Below are 6,054 nucleotides of genomic sequence, written 5' to 3'. Positions count from 1 at the left end.
CTTTATGACCACCATGTACCCATCCTCTGATGGCTACTTCCAGCAGGATAATGCACCATGTCACAAAGGTCGAATCATTTCAAATTGGTTTCTTGAACATGACAATGAGTTCACTGTACTAAACTGGCCCCCACAGTCACCAGATCTCAACCCAATAGAGCATCTTTGGGATGTGGTGGAACGGGAGCTTCGTGCCCTGGATGTGCATCCCACAAATCTCCATCAACTGCAAGATGCTATCCTATCAATATGGGCCAACATTTCTAAAGAATGCTTTCAGCACCTTGTTGAATCAATGCCACGTAGAATTAAGGCAGTTCTGAAGGCGAAAGGGGGTCAAACACAGTATTAGTATGGTGTTCCTAATAATCCTTTAGGTGAGTGTATATTTTATTTTACAGTTATTAATTTTGCCCTCCCCCCTAAAATAAATAAATATATATATACAGTGAGGGAAAAAAGTATTTGATCCCCTGCTGATTTTGTACATTTGCCCACTGACAAAGAAATGATCAGTCTATAATTTTAATGGTAGGTGTATTTTGACAGTGAGAGACAGAATAACAACAACAAAATCCAGAAAAACGCATTTCAAAAAAGTTATCAATTGATTTGCATGTTAATGAGGGAAATAAGTATTTGATCCCCTATCAATCAGCAAGATTTCTGGCTCCCAGGTGTCTTTTATACAGGTAACGAGCTGAGATTAGGAGCACTCTCTTAAAGGGAGTGCTCCTAATCTCAGCTCGTTACCTGTATAAAAGACACCTGTCCACAGAAGCAATCAATCAATCAGATTCCAAACTCTCCACCATGGCCAAGACCAAAGAGCTGTCCAAGGATGTCAGGGACAAGATTGTAGACCTACACAAGGCTGGAATGGGCTACAAGACCATCGCCAAGCAGCTTGGTGAGAAGGTGACAACAGTTGGCGCGATTATTCGCAAATGGAAGAAACACAAAATAACTGTCAGTCTCCCTCGGTCTGGGGCTCCATGCAAGATCTCACCTCGTGGAGTTTCACTGATCATGAGAACGGTGAGGAATCAGCCCAGAACTACACGGGAGGATCTTGTTAATGATCTCAAGGCAGCTGGGACCATAGTCACCAAGAAAACAATTGGTAACACACTACGCCATGAAGGACTGAAATCCTGCAGCGCCTGCAAGGTCCCCCTGCTCAAGAAAGCACATGTACAGGCCCGTCTGAAGTTTGCCAATGAACATCTGAATGATTCAGAGGAGAACTGGGTGAAAGTGTTGTGGTCAGATGAGACCAAAATCGAGCTCTTTGGCATCAACTCAACTCGCCGTGTTTGAAGGAGGAGGAATGACTCCAAGAACACCATCCCCACCGTCAAACATGGAGGTGGAAACATTGTGCTTTGGGGGTGTTTTTCTGCTAAGGGGACAGGACAACTGCACCGCATCAAAGGGACGATGGACGGGGCCATGTACCGTCAAATCTTGGGTGAGAACCTCCTTTCCTCAGCCAGGGCATTGAAAATGGGTCGTGGATGGGGATTCCAGCATGACAATGACCCAAAACACACAGCCAAGGCAACAAAGGAGTGGCTCAAGAAGAAGCGCATTAAGGTCCTGGAGTGGCCTAGCCAGTCTCCAGACCTTCATCCCATACAAAATCTATGGAGGGAGCTGAAGGTTCGAGTTGCCAAACATCAGCCTCGAAACCTTAATGACTTGCAGAGGATCTGCAAAGAGGAGTGGGACAAAATCCCTCCTGAGATGTGTGCAAACCTGGTGGCCAACTACAAGAAACGTCTGACCTCTGTGATTGCCAACAAGGGTTTTGCCACCAAGTACTAAGTCGAAGGGGTCAAATACTTATTTCCCTCATTAACATGCAAATCAATTTATAACTTAATTGAAATGCGTTTTTCTGGATTTTTTTGTTGTTATTCTGTCTCTCACTGTTAAAATACACCGACCATTAAAATTATAGACTGATCATTTCTTTGTCAGTGGGCAAATGTACAAAAACAGCAGGGGATCAAATACTTTTTTCCCTCACTGTATATATATATTTATTTATTTTAGGGGGGGGGCAAAATTAATAACTGTAAAATAATATATATGTATGTATTAGGGCTGTCAAAATTAACGCGTTAATAACGCATTAATGCAAATTCATTTTAATGGCACTCATTTTATTAACGTGCATTTTGACCCATGGCCTACCCCGTAGTTGGAGAAATGGAGATGCAGCCATAGCGAGCCATAAGGCAGGAAAGGATGCAGCAGCAAACAGAAATGGAGAAAGAAAAAGGTCTTCTGAACGGAAAATTCATATACAAAATGATGTCTGAAGTTGTCTGCATTTATTGTCGATGTGAATTAAGTTATCACCGCAGCACGTCGAGTTTAAAATATCACTTTGAAACATGTCTAGTCTTCATGCTCTATGTTGAGTATGGTTTCACTAATAATAACATAGATTTGCATAAAGCATCCATATTTGTCCATGCCCATGTTGATTAGAGTATTAAAAACTTAGTATTAAAGTATTAATTTAAGGTACATTTAGGCAGATAAAAATGTGCGATTAAATTGCGATTAATCATGAGTTAACTCATGACAATCATGCGATTAATCACAATTAAATATTTTAATTGATTGACAGCCCTAGTATGTATATGATGCTATGGAATGCCATGTAAACCTACAGTGTAATATTATCTATTTATGGATTGTGCTCATATGACTGAAGAAATGTTTCTATTGTAAATTGTTCTGGGCTGGATGCTTGTAGGGTAATTCAAGTTTCTCCCTATATCCAGGACACACCGAGACAAGACAGGATTTGAAAGTGGGCTAGACTCAAAGACATCAATGGAACGAAACTGTGAACTTCTGATTCAGCAGAACTGATAATTGACTAAATGTAGTGAAAGTTTAGGTTAGATGTGACAAAACTGAGGATTAAGGGTGATCTTCAGAGCTAGCTGGACTGCAGTAGAAGTAGAAGCAAAGTACAGAAACTTACACACTCTCCTTCCATCCAGTCATTTTAGCTTATATCACTATATGGTGCCAGTTAGACCACAAAAAAAAATGCTAATCATTATTTCTTCTTTAGATTATGGATGCTGCACAATGATTTTATAAATTTGATGATGCTGATACCAAATAGCTTGATAATTAGCAAAGGATTTGCTTCATCCACCAGCTCCCAGCTTGTGTACATGTGTAATACTATCTCTAATACTACAATGCTAAAAATAATAATGTAAATGAAAACAATATTTAATTTGTGTTTTATTACATTTAATGGAAAGCCACAGTGCCTGGCAGTGAAACAGCAGCAATTCAAAGTTAGTGGCAAATGCTACATTGCATTTCTACATTCACTTCTGTTAGCTCAGGGGCAAGTACAAATCTGCAGCAACTCATAGTCTCTCATGAGCACGAATGGCTTCTTTTACACAACCATTGATAATCTGTGCAACGTGATTGCCGCTAGCTGAGCGTTCTCAATGGTATTCTTAAGAACTGTGGCATAGGGCAAGAAACCCATGGATAATACATATTACCGTGACCTAGATAAATGCTTGGATCCTTAAGAAAGCTTGTGGTGAGTCGAATATTGCCTTGAAGACAGTGTCATTCTGAAGTCTAACTCATGGCTGCTCATCCTGTGCAGTGCTGAAATGTGTGACAGATCATTTTGTACTTTTCTGAAACAGCAGCTGGGCTGTAGGTTCCTCTTTCTGAGAAACTGAGAGCGAGAGGGTGTATTTGAAGAGGTTTTTATTTCCTGCTAAGGGCTTTTCCCAGACAAGTTTTTTTTTCTTTCTTTTAAACCTTCAGCACTTTATTTTCTTTCACTTTGTTTTGCGTAAACTCAGCAGTGGCAGGCGGTGAACCATTATAACACCGACAGTAGTTTCCACAAAGCTGTGAATGAATGCCTCCTCATCTCCACCTGCACACTACTACCTCCCTTTCATTTTTCTCTGTGCAAATGTGGATGGCCCCCATTGACCCCCTGCCATGCAACTAGACTACTGAGAAAGATATTAGGATCTTCCTGTGTTTTTCTGTCCCTCATATCTCTGTGTTTGTTCCCACAATGATGCGTCTCCAGAACAAGATGGCACTCTTATGACAATGAGAGCCAGGATGCTCACTTCTCTGTATAGTATTGCAAGAAACTGATCTCACTGTACATAACTGGGATGACTGCATACCTCAGATCTTAAGATGAATGGATACTAATTTAAGTAAGCAATGGCTGTGGATTCAAAATGTAAATAATGTCTTTAAAGACAGAGGGAGAGGTCCGAAATATACACATCAAGTGGCAGCCCTGATCAGAATCATACAATAATCCTTTCCCATTTAGAATGACACTCACACCCACAGCTGTTTAAGTAGGTAGTTGTGGCAGAGAACAGAACATTATTTCCGATTACTTAGGGGATGGGCTATATTTCCTCCTCTTCTCTCACCTCTGAAATGTGCTCAAACCAGTGTCCTATATCAGAGTGTGTGGCTGCAGCTACATCAGTAGCTCCAACCCTCGGTCAACCCTTTTCCCCACCCTTTTCATTCCAACCGATCTCTTAACCGGACAGATTTCAGCCATCAATTGTTGTCAGCTCTTGAACAGGTGGACATTGTTCAGATAAGTAGCTGGCAACTGGGGCTGGAATGAAAACCAGCAAGCTCCAGTAGTCCACCACAACTAAGGGTTGGCAAACACAGGGCGAATCATTTGACCATTACTTTTTTCTTCCTGTGGTTCTCCAAAGCCAACCACAGACAGCTCCCAAGATGTTAGCTTGCATTGGTACACAGGGCTGTGTTGCCACTTTCCAAAACTGTAATGGGATGAAAAAGTTGCCTTAAAGACACAGCCTGAATGCCATCTTTACATAGTGACCAGGGGATTGTGGTATGTCATTGGCTGAGCCAGCTCCATTCATTGCACACCAGTGCCTCTCTGTAGACTTCTCAGTGGGGGTGGGGGGGAGGGCTTCGGGTTCATGTAGTTCAAGCTCGGTAACTCGGCACAGAGTGACTCCTAGAAAGCCCTTGATTTAAACACCTGAATGCTGTTCAACACGAAGAGCACTGAGCCCCTTTAAAAATAGAGACAAAGAATCACTAACTTCTGAATATTTCAGAAGTTACAGAGGTGAGGGTCTTATTGCCATTAATTTCATATGAGGACTATTAGCCATTGATGGTAACACTATACCAGTAGACCATAATGAGTGCTATGCTGCTGTCCACCTCGGTCTGCCCACTGATGAAAAATGCTCAACAGTGCTTAGAGAGACTCGTGAAGAGCAGAACTGAGTGAGCCGATAAACGGACTCTTTCCACTCAGCCACTCAGTCCACACATACATTGATGAGCCATAACATTATGACCACCTGCCTAATATTGTGTAGGTCCCCCTTTTGCCGCTAAAACAGCCCTGACCCGTCGAGACTCCACTAGACCTCTGAAGGTGTGCTGTGGTATCTGGCACCAAGACGTTAGCAGCAGATCCTTTAAGTCCTGTAAGTTGCGAGGTGGGGCCTCCATGGATCGGACTTGTTTGTCCAGCACATCCCACAGATGCTCGATTGGATTGAGATCTGGGGAATTTGGAGGCCAAATCAACACCTTGAACTCGTGATTCATCAGACCAGGCTACCTTCTTCCATTGCTCCGTGGTCCAGTTCTGATGCTCACGTGCCCATTGTAGGTGCTTTCGGCAGTGAACAGGAGTCAGCATGGGCACCCTGACTGGTCTGCGGCTACGCAGCCCCATACGCAACAAACTGCGATGCACTGTGTGTTCTGACACCTTTCTATCAGAACCAGCATTCACTTTTTCAGCAATTTGAGCTTCAGTAGCTCGTCTGTTGGATCGGACCACAGGGGCCAGCTAGTTTCTGATATCGTAGTCATTCAAAGGCACGAGGGAGCAAACCCCCGACCCACTCTCATAATCATAGCTCAACACATTGCTTGGTGTGTTTTCATGAAATATCACTTAGTTGATCTTTAAGCAGAAAATGTAAAAGGGGAGGAGACAAAAAA

Source organism: Amia ocellicauda, chromosome 5 (genome assembly GCF_036373705.1).
Source record: "Amia ocellicauda isolate fAmiCal2 chromosome 5, fAmiCal2.hap1, whole genome shotgun sequence".
Lineage (NCBI taxonomy): Eukaryota > Metazoa > Chordata > Actinopteri > Amiiformes > Amiidae > Amia > Amia ocellicauda.
The sequence above is the reverse complement of the archived record's forward strand: the minus strand, read 5'-3'. Positions refer to the sequence as shown.